At 39.8% G+C, this 19,711-nt stretch overlaps 1 protein-coding gene across 3 annotated transcripts in view; it reads left to right on the forward strand.

Annotated features, from left to right (window-relative positions):
- The first annotated feature begins 974 nt into the window (after positions 1–974).
- LOC132762978 (fibronectin type-III domain-containing protein 3a-like) overlaps positions 975–19,711 on the forward strand; it is a 78,482-nt gene continuing 59,745 nt past the window's right edge. Inside the window, exon 1 of one of the 3 annotated variants that reach the window (XM_060756261.2) lies at positions 975–1,119. The gene's annotated coding sequence lies outside the window, so the exon portion shown is untranslated. Of the gene's footprint in view, positions 1,120–8,201; positions 8,270–19,711 lie in introns of those variants that run through there. The other 2 variants (XM_060756258.2, XM_060756260.2) reach the window with 2 other exon arrangements.

Consider the following 19,711-nt stretch of genomic DNA (forward strand, 5'->3'; position numbering starts at 1 on the left):
ATTATACATACTACAACTTCTGATATAGTACAATATATTATATAATGCTGATAGTAGAATATAGTGGTAGAATATACTGGTAGTAGAATATACTGGTAGTAGAGTATACTGGTACAATATTATTATATTGTAATAATATTAATAGATTATATATCATATTAATAATATTGCAATGTAATAGATTATATATTATACATACTACAACTTCTGATATAGTACAATATATTATATAATGCTGATAGTAGAATATAGTGGTAGAATATACTGGTAGTAGAATATACTGGTAGTATACTGGTACAATATTATTATATTGTAATAATATTAATAGATTATATATCATATTAATAATGTTGCAATGTAATAGATTATATATTATACATACTACAACTTCTGATATAGTACAATATATTATATAATGCTGATAATATAATATACTGGTAGTGCATTGTATTGTAATAATATTAATATATTATATATCATATTAATAATGTTGTGATATAATAAATTATATATTATACATACTACATTATACACACTATATTATATTATACATATTATACATTATACATATTATATTATACATAACGGTGCTCCATGCAGTCATGCCGGCCACATGACCTTGGAGGTGTCTATGGACAACGCCGGCTCTTTGGCTTAGAAATGGAGATGAGCACCACACCCCAGAGTCAGACATGACTGGACTTAATGTCACCTTTACCTTTACTATATAATATTATATAATGCTAAAGGCTGTTAGGAATTGTGGGAGTTGAAGTCCAAAACACGTGGAGGGCCGAAGTTTGCCCATGCCTGTGTTGTATCCTTTCTGAATCCGAAATCCCCCCCTCCCGAGCATGTTCGGACAGGAATGCCAGCCGACAAACTCCAATGCTGGGAAGGGGAGAGGAGACTGCGTTGTTGGGTTGCTGCGCCCGGCCGCCTCGCTCTCGCTTTTCCTGGAGAGGGGCCGCTGCGGCAGTGCGCATGCGCGGGGGCCCGCATTCCATCATGGCGGAGCCGTCTGACTGGAGCTGTTCCTGCGGCGGCGGCGAAGGCGAAGCTTGGCGGCGCTGAAGCGGTTCCGTCTCCGGGGCTCCTGCTTCCTTTTCTGCTCACGCGGTGGGTACGCGGGCCTTCCTCCCTTCCCCTTGGCGGAGGGAGGGGTGGGCCTCCGGGGGTCTCCAGGCCTCCTCGTCCTGGGTGGGGCTGAGCGGAGGCCTGCAGGCTGAGTGAGGGGCCTGGCTCGACGTGGGCGCCCCAGAGAAGGAGGGATGGAGGCTCCTTTGGGGTGGCTCCTGGTGCAGGTGAAGAGGGAGGGGGTCCTGTTATTGTTGGGGTTTGCATAACATCACTCCCCTCTTCATCCCTTTTCTCCCTTATTGTTATTATTATATTGTATTATATTAGCATACCACAATATATATAATACACTGCCAGTATATTATACTATTAGCATTATATAATATACTAGCCTTCCCCTGCCAGGCGTTGCTGTGGCCCAGTCTGGTGATCTGGAAAATAAAGTAATCAGAAAGTGTTGGTTTCTAATATATGTAATTTATTTATTTATTTAGAATCATAGAATCATAGAATCAAAGAGTTGGAAGAGACCTCATGGGCCATCCAGTCCAACCCCATTCTGCCAAGAAGCAGGAATATTGCATTCAAATCACCCCTGACAGATGGCCATCCAGCCTCTGCTTAAAAGCTTCCAAAGAAGGAGCCTCCACCACACTCCGGGGCAGAGAGTTCCACTGCTGAACGGCTCTCACAGTCAGGAAGTTCTTCCTCATGTTCAGATGGAATCTCCTCTCCTTTACTGTGCTTATATGCTGCTGTTCTCAGCCCAGGGGCGACTCACAGCGGTGTACAACATAGAGAGGATAGGGTGCAAATTACGAGACACAATCTAAAATCAAACTAGCAATATCAAAAAACATTGTCATCAACAATATCAATATCAATACAAAAATACAAAAAGTCATTCGCGTCATCTCATCATTAAGCCACAATCCAATATCATTTCCGTTGTTCCATTCCTGTCGTCATTACCAATTATTGCACTTCTTGTTCGAACACCTTCTCAAACAGCCAAGTCTTTAATTTCTTAATTTTAATTTTAATTTCTAGATGCTTGACAGTATTTCTTGCTGTTTCTTTGTCAGTGTTAATGTGGAGATTGTCTAGTCTGCCCACCCTGGAACATGCAAGATATCATTGTCCTTCTTTAAGGGGCCCTTTCAAATCTATGACACTATATCTCTCTGTGTGTGAATCATATCTATCTATCTATGGCTGGATGGCTCTTTGTCAGGAGGGCTTTGATTACGTTTTCTTGCCCTGGTGAAGAGAGTTGGATTGGATGGCCTTGAGTATTTTCTGTTGGTCATGGGAGTTTTGTGTGGGAAGTCTGGCCCAATTCTATCGTTGGCAGGGTTCAGAGTGCTCTTTGATTGTAGGTGAACTATAAATCCCATATATCAAGTCTATTTTCCCCAAATTCCACCAGTGTTGACATGTGGGCATATTGAGTGTTTGTGCCAAGTTTGGTCCAGATCCATCATTGTTTGATTCCACAGTGCTCTCAGGATGTAGGTGAACTACAGCTCCCAAACTCAAGGACAATGTCCACTAAACCCTTCCTGTTTTTTATGTTGGGCATGGGAGCTCTATATGTCAAGTTTGGTTCAATTCCATTGTGAGTGGAGTTCAGAGTGCTATTTGATTGTAGATGAACTATAAATCCTAGCAACTACAACTCCCACATATCAAGTCTATTTTCCCAAAAATTTCACCAGTGTTGACATGTGGGCATAATTTGGTCCAGATCCATCATTGTTTGAGTCCACAGTGCTCTCTGGATGTAGGTAAGCTACAATTCCCAAACTCAAGGTCAATGCCCACCAAACCCTTCCAGTATTTTCTGTTGGTCATGGGAGTTCTGTGTGCCAGGTTTGGTTCAATTCCATCGCTGGTAGAGTTCAGAATGCTCTTTGACTGTAGGTGAACTATAAATCCCTGCAGCTACAACTCCCAAATGACAAAATCAATTTTTTGAGTGATGGTCACTCCTTGTGTTAGTAGATGTCTTGTGGCCAAATTTGGCGGGAATTTGTCCAGTGGTTTTTGAGTTATGTTAATCCCACAAACGAGCATTACATTTTTATTTATATGGATTGTACTATATCAGAAGTTGTAGTATATATAATATATAATCTATTATATTGCAACATTATTAATATGATATATACCAGATTAGTATCATTACATTACAATGAGCATATGAGGTTGTATCAGGCATGGGCAAACTTTGGCCCTCCAGGTGTTTTGGACTTCAGCTCCCACAATTCCTAAAACCCCTTCCACACAGTTGTATACAATCTACACTGAACTGGGTTATATAGCAGTGTGGGCTAAGGCCCCTTCCATACAACCCAGAATATCAAGGCAGAATAACCCACAATATCTGCTTTGAATTGAGGTCCCTTCCTCACATTCCTCTATCCCAGAATATCAAGGCAGAAAATCCCACAATATCTGCTTTGAACTGGGTTATCTGAGTCCAGATTCAGATTATGTGGGTTTTTCTGCCTTGATATTGTGGGATATAGGGCTGTGTGGAAGAGCCTTGGGTTATCTGAGACCCCTTATATGGCATTGTGGACTCAGGCCTCTTCCACTGACCTGTATAAAATCCACACTGAACTGGATTATATGGCAGTGCAGACTCAGGCCCCTTCCACAGAGCTGTATACAATCCACATTGAATCGGATTATATGGCAGTGTGGACTCAGGCCCTTCCACAGACCTGTATAAAATCCACACTAAAATGGATTATATGGCAGTGCGGACTCAGGCCTCTTCAACACAGCTGTATAAAATCCACACGGAGCCGGATTATATAGCAGTGTGGACTCATGGCCCTTCCACACAGCCATATAACCCAGAATATTAAGGCAGATTAACTCACAATATCTGCTTTGTACTAAGTTATCTGAGGCCCCTTCCACACAGTCGTATAAAATCCACACTGAACTGGATTATATGGCAGTGTGGAGTCAGGATCCTTCCACATAGCTGTATACAATCCACATTAAACTGGATTATATGGCAGTGTAGATTCAGGGCTTTTGCACACAGCCATACATTGAAAGTAGGGTAAGTCAGATCTCTGGCAGTGATATGATTCATGAAACTGACTCAAGTTAATGCAGCCTTGTACTGCATTAACAAAAGTTGCAGATTCCTCCAAATTCTCATGAATCTATAGCAGACTGCAACTTGAACCAGTGTAAGCAGTTGGGCTAGTTCTGAGGTGAAATTGGCCACAATTATTTACATGGCCATTCCATATTACTTGGGCTCAGACAGTTACCATTCTCCTACTGTTCTTGTCATTGCCGTGTCCAGTGAGTACAGCATGGGATAATCCATTGCCCTTTGACTAGTGAAGCTTGTCAGTGATTGAGGAAAGGAAACAGTAAAGGATAGCTGATTCTTCCTCCCCCTTCCCACACCATTCTGGGCCCCAGGTGACATCACTCTGGCTATAGCATGCGTACTGGCCACTGCAATGATGAATACAGACCGGAGATGCCAAATGTGGATGTCCAGTAGGGCTGAATTGGGCTTGGCATCACCAGACAGTCAGAACTCACTACCGCCTCCACAGCAGCCGTCAAAACCATCCTGTGGCCAATCCATCATTCATCACTTCAGATCAACCCTGAGATAAAGTGTCTGTATAGATGCATCCACAGAATGATTGTATTGTCACCAGAAACCTCTGGAGAACTCCAGAAGATTTGAGCAGATGATCTATAGGGACGGAACCAGAGTTATCTGAGTCCACACTGCCATATATTCTAGTTCAAAGAAGTTATTGTGGGATTGTATTCAGCTGTGTGGAAGGAGACTTAGATAATCCAGTTCAAAGCAGATATTGTGGATTATCTGCCTTGATATTCTGGATGATATGGCTGTGTGGAAGGGCCTTATGTCATTTCATGTAGCCCTACTCCAGATGCTGGACTACAACTTCTATATTCCTCCTCATGATTAGAGCTGATGGAAGCTGGGATACAGTAACACCTGGACAGCTGTGGTTGTTCTGTTTAGTCAGGACCCTTCCACCCATAATCCAGTTCCCTTGAACTGGATTATCTTGAGTCCACACTGCTGTAGTTCAATGTGGATTTTATACAGCTGTGTGAAAAGGACCTGAGGAGAGTGGGGTTTGAATCGGAATGGGATGTCTGGCTTTATTATTATTATTAATTATTCTTATTACTATTATTATTATGTTTATTTATATCCCACTTTTAATCGGGGGACCTAAAATTGTTGGCCCACTCTATCCATGGCTTCTCCATCCATGAATTGAACGATACTTTGAAGGCAGCCCTAAGGCTGATGTGGCCTTTGATGGAAATGGATTTGACACTCTTGCCTTAACCCATCTTTGCCCTTCACGATTAAACCTAGTGCCTTTAGTGGAAGATCAAATGTGGGCATTGGGGGCAGTTCCTGAAAACAGGGAGAAGAGGTGTGGGGTAATTGGAGTTGTTGTTGTTGTTATTATTATTAGTGGAGCCCCTGGTGGCGCAGTGGGTTAAACCCCTGTGCCGGCAGGACTGAAGACCGACGTGTCGCAGGTTCGAATCCGGGGAGAGGCGGATGAGCTCCCTCTATCAGCTTCAGCTCCTCATGTGGGGACATGAGAGAAGTCTCCCACAAGGATGATAAAAACATCAAAATCATCCAGGTGTCCCCTGGGCAACGTCCTTGCAGACGGCCAATTCTCTCACACCAGGAGTCACTCCTGACACGACAAAAAAATATATATTATTAATATCTCACTTTCATCTCGTAGTGGCGGGGGGGGGGGTCTCCTCCCTTCATTCCTTAGTCCATCTTTTGCCCCTCACCCCCAATTCCACCTCGTCTAATGGGAGATGAAAAAGAGAGTCTGAAGGATGGTTTTGGGGAGCTGTTGGAAATGGAGAAAGGGATGTTTTGTTTTGTTTGCTTTTTGGTTTGTTTGTTTGACCCTCTGAATCCACCTCATTTTTAGCCCCCTTTTTGAATATAGAACAGGGGCTGGGGATGGATTTGGGGCTGCTGGAAATGTCAGGGGAATAGATTGATGGGAGACAGGATTAACTCCCTATTTTCTCCCACCACCCTTCTGGAGAAGAGAGGCTTTGCCCCCACACTGTCTCCTCCTTGTGATAAAAGGTTCTGAGGAGTAGTTTTGGAGGTTGCTGGAAATGGCAGGGGGTGGATTAGGAGGGATGGTGGGGCAGAATCAACCCCATCTTCTGCCTACCCACTTTCATCTTTATTTTTTTAAACCCACCCATTGCCTAAACCCACTTCTTTGCCATCCCCAGCCCACCCCCTTAATCTCCACCCCCTCTATTTTACAGCTGATCTCTTTGTCACGCCCACCCATATTCAATCCCTTAGCAGTCCACCAGCCTCAGCTCCAGCACAGGAAAAGTAATAAAATAAGAAGAAACACCCTTTTCTGCCTAAGGTATGCCCCTTTCTCCAAACCATCCTCCCAAACCCTCCGTATAGGTTAGCAACCCTTATCCTATAAGCTTGGGGGTAGAACTGATTTGGATTTTGAAAAAAAAGATGTATGTAAAGAGGTATCTTGGAGATGGGGCCCAAGATAGGTCATTTTTGTTTTATAGTTGCCTTGTACACATAGCCTGAAGGTAATTGTGTGTGTGTGTGTGTGTATAATTAATTAATTAATTAATTAATTTGCACATAGAACAAAGTTTGGTACTTCCCACCACCAGAAAGCAAAGATATTGCTGTCACGGCCACCCATTTGGATTATTCTGGATTTTTAGAGCCTTTCAGATTTGCAGATAGGGGATACTAAAACTGTATTACCTAAATGGTTTTGCAAAGATCACTTAAAATACTCCCATGCCCTTGCAGCTTTTGCAAAATGTCACTTCAGTTTCCACTCAGAACCCCACAAAAACCACTAGACTCATTCCCGGCATTTTTTCTCATCCCTTCTCCACTTGTGTCTCTCTCAATACTAGCATTTGCATTGCAGTGACATCTGTACTTTGAATCCACTTTCACATTCCTAGGGTTATCTAGTTTCCTTTGCACCCCAAATGTTTCCCTCTGGTTCCTAAAAAAGCTCTTTGCTTTCCCATTCCTTTCCTTTTTCCAGCCTCTGTCTCCCATCTACTGTCGTTTGTTTTTTGTGGGTAGGCACATGGGTTAGAGAAAGGAAGATAATTCAGAATGATGTGTGAGAAACTGGACCATATTGTCAGGAATGGGAGCCACTGGTATGAGCAGTTGTGGGAGTTGAAGTCCAAAACACATGGAGGGCTGAAGTTTGCCCATGTCTGCTGTAGAGGGAAAAATATTTGAAGATTTGAGTTGATACTGGTGGCTTTCTGTATACTTGCAAAGGGGTCTAGAAAACTACATATATAAGTGGGGAAGATTGGGCTAATAGGAAGAAAGATCATGGAGCTTTGGGTGATAAGGAAAAAGAAGATTGAAGAGAAGATCTTTGAATTGAAGGGACCAGTGGGTCTTCTTTATGGATAGAATTGACCTAGATGGTTGAAACAGAGCCAGATTGTGTTGGTAAAGATATACAGTATATGTAGTTTTATGACTGGTGGGTGGAGTCAATTGTAAGATGCCAAGGCTCTTTGTGCTTGATATGGGCAAATTATACTTGAAAATTCAGGTGGGCAAAAAGAGTGAAATATGGTTTGTGGAGAGAAATATGTTCTGATTTGTGGGTGAATGAAATGCCTGAGAAGAAGATTACAAAAGAGCTCGGATCAGGGGTTCATGAGTTGAAGCCGACTTTACACATTCCTGCCATGTCAATGTGTATCCTTTTCATGTAGCCGGAAGCCTTCTCTAGAAAAAAAATAGATTCCCAGGAATATCCCCTTCTCCTTCCCTCCCTCCTGCGTGCTCCAGGGTGTCCTTTTAGAAAAGCAGCTCTTCTATTCCTGTTCCTTTTTGAAAGAAAGCTCTGGGCATACTTTTTTTGATTTGGTCACTGCTCCTGCTATTTATTAGTAAGGGGACAGGAGGAGGTCGCTGCTATCTTTCTCTCCTCTGCTTCCCTCTCTCTTCTACACCCCTCCCTCCTGGTGCTGCTCTGTCTGAATGCCACGTAGCCTTCTAGCTATTCCCCTTTGACTTGAGTGAGTGTACAGCAAGTAGATATCCAAAACGTTCTCAAACTTTCCTCATGAGCAAAAGGTAGGTGCTGCAAACAGCTGCTGTGGATAAAGAGTGTTTTTACTTCGCCCTAGTACGTTGCTTTTGGTTTGGAGATTTGTAGCAAAGGCAGAGAGACAATTGTGGACCAGAACCCAGAATAGCAAACTCCAGACCCATCTTGCTCTGTTATTTTAACAATTTGGAGGTGAAGTCAGCTGATGGAAACCCCTGTTTCTGGGCCAAGAAGTCTCTTGCGAACCCCCTTCCTGAACATATGGCAAGCAGTGTGTGTTTCTATAATCTTGCCAACTGGCTGTTGTGACGCAAAAGCTGGCAGGTGTACTTAGCTCCGTGTTTGCGTTTCCTGTTTTCATCTATATTCCTTTCTAAGTTCCAATTTCTACTTTTACCTTTAAGGCAAATATATCTCTGACTCTGTTTTGTGTCAGTATTTGTTTCTGATTAGTTAGTTACTGAAATACATTTCAAAATGTATGAGCAGTGTATATTTTTAAGGCATTGACACTGATAATTCATATGCAGGTGAGGATTGCAAGCTGCAATTTAATATTTTAAAAAAGCAACTTCTTTGTTTAAATGTTGCAGTTCTGTCTTGAAACCTAAATGTGAATAAATGACATTGCTGCTTATGTTCTCTCAAACTGTTCAAGCAATTGTAAGTGCAAATAATAAGAAGGTAGTTGCATCTTGGTAAAAAATTACCATTCTGTACATATTGTACTGACTGAAAAACAGCTCTGCTTGATATTTAGTCTTTATATTTTCCCAGATGGGTCCAACCAATTTAAATATTCTCTGGCTAGAACTTGCATCATTGTATTAGCCACTCCACCCCCTCCCTAGTTAATTAGAAGTGACTGTGAAGAAGCTAGAGTCTGATATAGTCCGCTACAACCTGAGAAGTTTGTAATTAATAGGGTCTCTGCTCAGTCATGATTTCACTTAGGAGGTGAAAACCTAGGTAAGCTCCCCATCCATCTTTATTATGGTTAATTACCATTTGAGCTAAACTGTGTTTTCTCAGCCCGAGTCCTCCATGTGTAATACAGGGATAAGAGCAATGGCCTATAGTTTTGTTTCTGCTGATTGCAGAGGTAGTATCTTATTTTCTTTGAACATTTAAAAATAATTGTGAATATCAAATGTTTTTAACTCTGCTTAATTTTCTTCTGTGAATCTCTAAGCAGAATCTTTAACCCTTGCAGCAAAGCAAGAGACATTATGTTAAGAGAGATTTGAGATAGTGACTAGTACAAGTTTGGTCAACTTTTCACTGTAACTTACAGTAACACCATCATAAAACATTATCGTACTGTATAGACCAAGGGTCCTCAAACTTTTTAAACAGGGGGCCAGGTCACAGTCCCTCAAACTGTTGGACGGTCGGATTATAATTTGAAAAAAGCATGAATGAATTCTTATTCACACGGCACATGTCTTATTTGTAATGCAAAAAACACTTAAAAACAATACAATAATTAAAATGAAGAACAATTTAAACAAATATAAACTTATTAGTATTTCAATGGGATGTGGGGACCTGCTTTTGGCTGATGAGATAGAATGGTTGTTGTGTGCTTACAAGTAATTTCAGACTTAGGTTGACCCTGAGTGAGGGCTGGGTAAATGACATTGGAGGGCCGTATCTGGCCATTGGGCCTTAGTTTGAGGACCCCTGGTATAGACACTGAAAGAACTCTGGATTTTTTTTTAAAAAAAATGCTGGTTGACAGGAAAATGACATCAAGGTAGGTGCCAGGTGAGCTTTGTTTTGAAGAGCATTCTTTAGTTGGGATGCCGCCACCAAGTGGGCAGCTTGGCATGGCTGAAATCAGTTTTCATCAAACTAGTGCCCTGCAGAAATATTAGACTGTAGCTTGGTCATCCTTGTTGATTGGCCTCAATATATTGAGGTTGCCATGTAGCGAAAATTCTGTAATCTTTTAATTTTTTTCATGTCAGGAGTGACTTGAGAAACTGCAAGCTGCTTCTGGTGTGAGAGAATTGGCCATCTGCAAGGATGTTGCCCAGGGGAAGCCTGGATGTTTTACCATTCTGTGGGAGGCTTCTTTTATGTCCCCGCATGAGAAGCTGGAGCTGACAGATGGGGGCTCACCCTGCTCCCCGGATTCGAATCACCGACCTTTCGGTCAGCTGTCCTGATGACAACAGGATTTAACCCATTGCGCCACTGGGGGCAATATGATTTATGTATTATGCTTTGTAATACACTGTGAGCTTGCGGTAAAATAGCTAATCTCAGGGTGTCTACTAGATAAAAACACAGAAAATATTTCAGGATTGCTTGTTCTAGCATTGACTTACTTAAAATGTTAAAGATGCTATTATTTACCTACATCTTTAATTCCAAATGGTCAGTGAGAGTAAGTGATAGATGTACAATAATGTGGGAGTGCTCCTATATCCGTATCTCCAAATGTCAGTCCAGGTATATGCAATGGTCAGTAGTGCTTACTATCAGCTTTGGCTGATGCATCAGCTATTCCCCTTCCCAGATTTGGAGGACCTGAAGATGGTAGTGCTTGCACTGGTAATCTCAAGATTGGACTTCTGCAACACACTCTGTACCAAGTTCGGAAACTCCATCTGGTTCTAAATACGGCAGCCAGATTTGTTACTGGAACATCTAGGAATGGGCAGATATTCTAAAATCACATTACTGGCTGTGAATTGGTTTCCGGATAAAGTACAAGGTGTTTGTTTTGACCTTCAAAGCCCTACATAGTTTGGGTCCATGTTACCTACAGAATCACCTTCTCCTGTACAATCCGCCCCGAACACTGACATCCTTTGGGGCAGCTACCAGCTGGAACTCAACTAACTAACATCATTCAGAGGACCGTTTCATTGGCTGCCCCAAGACTCTGGAACGACCTGCCAGAAGAGCTCCGACAACTAGATCAGCTGTTGGAATTGAAAAACCATCTAAAAACTTATCTCTTCCAGTAGGCCTACCCAGCCAGTTGAAAACATGAATTTAAAAACTCATATCCTGTGTTTTGGTCTCTGTTCAGTGTGATTAATGTATATTGTATAGAAATGCTTGATACATATCTTTTATGGAACTGCATTTTAATATGTGTGTTTGTAGAATTTTTATAGTATTTTGTGGTTCTGTGACCTGCCTTGAGCCATGGGGAGAGGCGGATGAGAAATAAAATTATTGTTGTTGATGATATTATTATTATTATTATTATTATTATTATTATGGAGCACCTTGACTTACCTGTGGTAATTCTTGAGAATTTGATAGGACACCACCTTTTAGCTCCATCGGTGTTGCCTTGAGTGCTTTGATGGGAGAAGGCTTGAACATACATGAATAAAACTCAGAATAATTTTCAGTTGCTCATGGGTTGTTACTTGTTGCACTATTTTATACATGATTCCTGTGAAACAATTTGTTTGAGAGAATATTTATATTTAGATGTTATGATAAAACATTGTTTATCACAATTGATGTCTTGGAGATGGATATCCCTCCCTTTCTTTGTTTTCCTTCTCCTCTAAGAAAGGGTTTTGTACTGTCCAAATTGGGAGTCTTGGCTTGTTACTTATTATTGAATTGGGATTGAAAGTTGGAATTTGTTCTTATTTAACACTTTGTGTTTTGTTTTGGAATAAGCAAACTCATCTTGATTTATTTAGAAGTTGTGCTGATGGGAAAAAAGAAAAATGAGAATAACTGTCCTAGTCATTCACAATCCTTCTTACATGCAGAATAGATACAGTTAGGGATCACCTAATGACTTTCATACTGATCAGGGAAACAAACTAGATCTTCCTGGTGAATACTGTGTCAGTAATAAATACCATTTACAAGGTCAAGGGTTGTTCTAGCTGGTGATGTACTGTTGTTTTCCGCCTGCAATGTTCTGGATTCAGAAATTTGATTGGTAGTCTTCTTGTGCAAATTGTGGGCAATTTTTCTCAGCGTTGGTTCTGTTGTGAAGTAGAAAAATGCACCCTTGAAAGCTGCTTAGTATTCTATTCTATCAAAGTGACATTCGAGATTTCTCCAAGGAAATTTCTTTTGTCATTGTACATAAGCTTACCATTGAAATGAACTTTATACATTTCCCTCCTTTCACCTGCTTTGTTCTGCGAGTTGTTAGCTTGCCAAGGTCAAGATGCTCGGTATTCAGTCGTTATCTTTTCTGCAGACAAGATTTTAAATGAAAATGTTGGGATTCCTGGGTGGAGAAAAACATACTTAACAAATTGATTACATTCTTGAAGAACTTATTGTAGAGATAGCTGCAATTTATTATTTTGCTTATGTTAACAAAAGCATTCTTTATATGTAAGTACAGACTTCTTAGTATCATGCAATCTAATTGCTTGGGAAAACTGCATGCCATGGGAGCTCTTAGGACCCCCAAATTTGCACAGATGTTGCACACAAATGATGTTACAGATCAGTGTCTTTCACTGGGATCAGGACAAACATTTAATATAGCATAGGGATGGAAAGATCAGTAGGTCAGACTGAGAGGTAGGGAGGAGGAAGCTAGAGGGGAGGAGTTTGCAGTGTGTTGCCTAGTAAGTGCAATTACCCTGGGATGGCAGGGACTTAGCTATAGTCTTTAGTTGTATTTCCTGGAGTGAGCAGAGAAGCTAGACGTTCTCGTGCATAGTGCAGGTAAACCTTTCTATGAGCAGGGCCAGACCAAGGATATCTCCCCCCCCCCCCCCCCCACACACACAATAATGTCACTTCCTCATACCTCCGTTCATTTTCCCCACATCCTACTTGTAGCCATGGTCACATCCACGAAATCAGAATATAGTACACCTCTCTTACCAACAGATTCAACATCCATGTTTCACTTAATCATATTCCAAAAATCACTCCCTCCCCCGAAGTAGGCCTGTGGAGATCCCCCAGTGCTATTTGTTGATATACGTCTGGTCCAAGTATATTCAAAATATAAGGTTCCCTAAGATCCATGGTTTCAAGTATACATGGGGAGAGGAGTGTATCTTAGTATATTACAATAATAATAATAATAATAATAATAATAATAATAATAATAATTTTAGGATATAATGGTATGGTACAATATAGCAATATTTAATGCTGATATTGTACTATGCAAATAATATAATATATATTATGTATGTATATATATATATATATATATATATATATATACCTGAGTCCCCTTCAGAATGAAAAGGGTGGCATATAAATGTCGTAAATAAATACCCCAAGGATTTGGAGATAATACATAGTTGTATTCTCTTTTTGTTATCACATGTGTTTGTCCTCCTCTCTCTACTTTTTAAAAGTAATATGATAGAGAGCAAGCTTCCCAGGGCAAGAACTTGTCTTTCACTCTGTAAATAACAGTGTACTCTGCTACTGTAGCCCAACCTCTTGATTCTAAATAGTAACCAACCATAAAATGCAGACCATTCCCTGGTAATTCTCTTGGCAGTTGGTATTTGCAGAAGAGCACAACCTTGAGTAATAATTGCAGTCTAATGAGTTATTAAATGCAAATACGGATTGGAACCTATTTTGGTTCACTTGGCCTTTGAGAACTGGATCTTTTAGCTGCCCCCAAACTCTGAAGATGTTACTAGTAAGGAAAATCTGGCCTTGGCAGGGTTAAGTTGAGTTGTTGTGTAAAATGGCTTCAGCACAAAAGCTTAATGCCAGATCATTTTTCCTTACTAAAAAGAATAAGTGAGTCAAATTAGGCCTTTAACCTTTCTGAGGTTCCCATTGCCAATCAAACTTTTCATTGAATCCAAATTTTTAAATAAGATTTTCTTTGTATTTGAAAAACAGCTGTGAACAGGTGGCTGGTTGAGTTATTGTACTTAAAAAAAACTTCAATGTTTCTTAATGTGTTTCCCATTATTTTTCCTCATTTCCCACTGTAAATCAAGCCTTTGGGTGGGGGGAGGGGTCCTCTTGGTTTGATGCCAAGGACCTAAGAATTAGAAAAGTTATTTGGAAATAGCTCTGAGTAGTCACTGGTAGAAATAAATAAACCTGGAATCATGTTTATACTGATTCTAACCATGTTACATTTCTGGATGAAGACAGGGCCAGCTCTGGACTGTGTGGACAAATGCAAGTAGATAGGAAAGGATCATGATCATGAGTTTTGAACAGAGAACATCCAGGATAATGCAGCCTTACTGAAAATTTATTTATGTATTTCAGTTTATTTCCCACCTTCTTACAAGGCAGCTCTTTGTGGAGAAAATTGAATTTAAAAAGAACCCTCAATAACAAAATAAAAGAACAGACAAAACCAACACACTAACAGCACTGTCTTGGCTCTTAAGTTCCTTCAACTGAGCTCTACTTGTGGGACATTCTTGCAGTTATGCAAACCAGATGTAGATCTAGGAAAAGGCTGAGATAATGCGGGGTTTATTACATTTTGATGCAATCCTATATGTAATTGGCTGCACACCTTCTATTAGCAAGGCATTGAAAACACAGAATATGTCTTGTAATTGCTGTGGTCAGCTGTGCTCAGCATGAAACCCGAGCAGTGGTCAGAATTGTACCACCCCCACCCAACCCCAATATAAAACGTGTGTTCAAGAAGGGTAGAAGGAGGAGAAGTGCTATCTGCATTTGTCTTCAACTTCATGGTGTGGTTTGTGTGTGATATTAACAGAGTAATGCCTATTTCGCATTTTCTGAAACCGTATGTGATAAAATATACCTGTATACAGTGGGCCCTCAATACCTGCTGGAGTTTAGATCCAGGACTCCCCTGTGGATACCATTGTATTATTATATACAATGGTGTGGAAAAATGGTTTCCCGTGCATCAAATGACAAACAACTCAAATGAACTCTAAAATCATAACAGTAAATAAAGAGCAAGACTCAAAAACAGGGGAACTCTAGACAAGAAACAATCAGGGACAGCTAATCACCTTGAACAAAGGATTCCCCCATGCAGTAAGAAGGCACGATTTGAAACTTCTAGGCCTTTAAATACTAATCAAGATGGCCAATTGAAACAGTCACACCTACCTCCAACAGACAAGAGTTTTTTCTTCCACCCTGGACCTTTCACAGATACATTTTCCTGGTTTCCAACAGACCTCACAACCTCTGAGGATGCCTACCATAGATGCAGGTGAAATGTCAGGAGAGAATGCTTCTGGAACATGGTCATTCAGCCCAAAAAACTTGCAACAACCCAACTGGAATGCTTGAGGATTTGTGAAATGGCAGGAATCTGCAACAGGGCATGCCTATACACCAGAGTAGCCCTTGACACACAGCAAAATCAAGATTTGTTTTTTAACCCCCCCCCCCTAATATTTTTGAGCTGTGGTTGGTTGAATCCATGGATGTAGAACCCATGAGTATAGAGACCTGAGTGTAGTAAGCCAACTCAGTATGTAGTAAAGCACTTGTTAATATATAAGAGTATGCTGAGACATGGATGTGCAGAAGAATGATTGGTCAGGTCATCCCTAGCTGAAACTTTTAATGCACGGTTGGTTATCTTTCGTAAACTGGATACAGAGGGCAGGAGGATGACTCACTTTGTTGTTCTCTGGGTTGTGTGTGTGCCTTCAAATCATGTGTTGATTTATGGCAACCATATTAATTGTATAGATTGACTTAGGCAAGCAACACTCAGGTGCTTTGCCAAGTAACTATATATTTTCTTCTTCAGCTGCAGATTGGGCAAATGTGGTGATCCTAGAATATACTTTATCCTATGGGGTATCTTATTGCTTTTATGTTGACAAAAAAATGCTGGAGCAATGTTGGACTTGATCATTTCCCAAACACCTTTGGTAATGTTACCCCTAATGTATTTAACAATTTACTTTCCATGAAATATTTGATTGGCTCCTTTCTGTTTAATTTCTATTGCCTTTAAAATATGTGTTGTTTTGTAGGTCACTTTGGGTGCACCAACAATGTAGAGTTAATGCAGTGTGACACTAACTAAACTGCTGTAGTTCAATGTTATGAAGAAAATTTACAAACAAAGGGGCGTTTAATTTCCAATCCACAATCTGGAATTTCGAAATTTCAAAAGGCATGCACTCCTTTGATGAGATTTGCAGAAGCATTTGACTGCAGTTTTTATCAATTTTTTGTTGTTGTTTGCAAAGGACTTTTCTCCAGATGGGAAAATAAACAAGGAAAGGATAAATATTTCAAATTCCTACATATGTGTATCATATTTAGGAACTCAGAGATTTTCCACATTTGTATTCTCTTTTTTAAAAAAATCTGCGTGTTTCCCCAAATCTTCTAAAATATATAGTTGTGTATCATATATAACTGTAAAGGCATGCTTACTGTCCATTCAGTCAGGCCTATTAAAATACTGAGCAGACAGATTGCCTTGGATCCAAGTAGGCGGTATATAGTTTGGGTTATATATGTGCTTCTTTGAAAATGCAGGAACATGAATGTTCTCTTTTACTCACTATGCTCTGTTCATCTTCATTTATTTATTATTTATTTAGAGTATTTGTATCTCACCTTTCTCAACCCCTGAAGGGGGACTCAGGAAGGCTTACAGTTGGCAATCATTAGATGTCGACAAAGAAGCAGAACACAACAATTAACGTGAACAAATAGCTATAAGATATATTTAACAGGCAATAAAATACATTAAAATATTGGCTAACTGTATATTTCTTGAGCCTTAAATAATGTCTCAGCACTATGATCCCACTTTAAATGAAATTCCTGCATCTCATAAAATGCTGGGATTTGTAGTTTAGTGAGGCAGTAGGGCTCTATGGGTAAAAAAGCTAAGAATCCTTCCCTAAATGGAAAATCCCAGGACGCCATTGGTTGTAGCGTTGCCAGTTAAAGCGAACTCATAGTGATGTCATAGCATAGTGTGAAAGGGCATCCAGTCCATCAGCTGGAGACAGGGAAACATGTCTGTATCAGCTGAGGCATGTGAAGGTCACAGTTTTTTCTTCAGTGATAAAGATAAACCTTAACCTCTGAACACGAAAACAGATCTTGTCCTGGTTAAAATTTATTTTCCATTGACTTGAGTTTTCTGAGGTGGATAAATTAAAGAATATTATACAATTTTTTCTAAGTCCCTATCCCAAACAATGCTATTTGAATCTTGAAGTTTTCCCAGTAGCCAAAATATTAGAAGAAGGCTAGACTGTGAAGGATTCTTAAACACTGTTAGGGAATTTGCTATTTAATATGTCTGGTACTCTGGTTCAAGCCATGGCCTTGCCTGGTGAGATGGAGAAAGTCACTGGCTTGGTCTCTTCCAAGGGCCTTTTGATGAGATGGATTTCCTTGAAGTGCCATGGGATGAAAAACAGACAGGCTGAAACCATGGTTTCCTAAGCCAAGCGAGGATTCAAAACCTAGTATCTAGACCAGGGGTCCTCAAACTAAGGATATGGCTCTCCAAGGTCATTTACCTGGCCCTCGTTCAGGGTCAACCTAAGTGAAATGATTTGAAAGCATACAACAACAACAATCCTATTTCATCAGTCAAAAGCAGGTCCACATTTCCCATTGAAATACTAATATGTTTATATTTGTTTAAATTGTTGTTCATTTTAATTATTGTATTGTTTTAAAGTGTTTTTTTCTGCACTACAAATAAGATACATGCAGTGTACATAGGAATTCATTCATGTTTTTTTCCCCAATTATAATCCAGCCCTCCAACAGTTTGAGGGACTGTGATCTAGAGTTATAGTTCAGGATTCCGTCCGCCATACATATGGCTCTCTGGGTAGTGGAATTTCTTGCTCTGTTAGGGACCTTATTGCTCTGTTATGGACTTTCAGTCCTGTTGGAATAATTCTGTAGCTTGGGAATGGGATATACAGTATTTTCAACGTCAGAGATGGAACAATGTGTTCAAGTAAGACAACAAGAGGGGCCCTGAAATTGCTAGATATAACCACCATCTTGAAGCAGAACTTAAAGATCAGTAACAAAAAAAATCTACTTGTGTTCTTGCAATTCAACTCTAAATTTCCCTACATTCATTTATCATAGATTTTAGAAAGTAGTATTGGAATTTCTAACTTTTTCCATCAGCTTTATAGTTTTGGATCACATAAAGACTCTATGGTGTCTCTTATGGTTTTAAGCATCAATGTGGTGCCATCACTATATATTAAACTTTGTCTTTGGAATCAGGTGAGTGTTGTAGGCTTTCAACTAATGACTGGTGTTGTTGCTGGTCTGGATAAGTGCCAACAGATTTAAGATGAATCCTGATTAGACAGGAACACTGTAGGGTAGATTTTACATGTGGAAGTTACGTGACTACCCTTCACACAACTCGTACACGCTGTTTGCTGCAGTGTCATTTTATGTATTATTTTGTTTTCATTCATCCTCTTCCTTTGTGCTGCAGTGAAGAGTGAGTTAAAAATATTAATATGACAATAGTGGGTTGAGTAGGAACCTGAAGATACTAAAATGGTTCCTACTATTTTTATCACATTTGAAAAGCTATATTTCCACAGATGTAGCTGATTTCCTGGTCATATTAAGCCAAACGGGGAAAATGAATTGGAACTTGAACATTTCCTGTTTATTTGATATTCTCCATTGCACTGCTAATTAAATTTATGTAACAGTCCTTGAAAATGGAGATGTTTTGTGGCAAAATATAGCATCCAGATATTTCAGAATTTTTTTCTATTATGAAGATCATTCTGTAGAGATCTTTTCTTCCATGTTACTCATCCCAACTATCATAATTACAGCAATTCATAATGTCCATGGCTAAAAGCAAATAATCAATACTCTTGCCTTGCTTACAAAAATAGTTTAACCTTGATTGGAACAGATGGAGATTTTCCTGTAAAGCAACAGATGATTCAGGGTCATTTTGACAGTGGAACAAATGCAAGGTTCAGCAGCTGCCTGTTGCAAGGACATTCCCTTCTCAGTCAACTTGTTGAATATTTCAATCAGACTATTTTTTGTGATTAAATAATACTTTCTAGTAGACATTTGTTTATTGTCCCTTTTCTATATTTTTGATAGTCTCCATATTATGACTCTTTCTATTTGATTTTGAAAGGGGTTTTTTTTCCATGCTTGACTTCCCATAGCAAAATAATAATAATAAAAATCTGTGTTCACTGGAGATAGGGGCACAGGATCCCCATAAAAATGAAATACTGGAGATAAAGAAATTGCTATTTTTTACTTGAGAGAATATCTCTCTAGGAATGTCTAGGTCCTCTATCATGACTCTAGTTGACTTCCACAAGTTGCTGACCATAGAATTGCACCGGAGGACCTAGAAATTCCTAGAGAAAACATTTTTATTCAAATCTGAGAATAATCAGATCTGCCAAAGTAGAGGGATGATTATATTGAATTCTCTCAAAGTAGAGGCTTTAGCTATGTGCAAAGTATTCCTTTGTAGTAGTAGTAATAATAATAATAATAACTTTATTTTTATACCCCCTAGGGGACTT

This window comes from Anolis sagrei, chromosome 10 (genome assembly GCF_037176765.1).
Source record: "Anolis sagrei isolate rAnoSag1 chromosome 10, rAnoSag1.mat, whole genome shotgun sequence".
NCBI lineage: Eukaryota > Metazoa > Chordata > Lepidosauria > Squamata > Dactyloidae > Anolis > Anolis sagrei.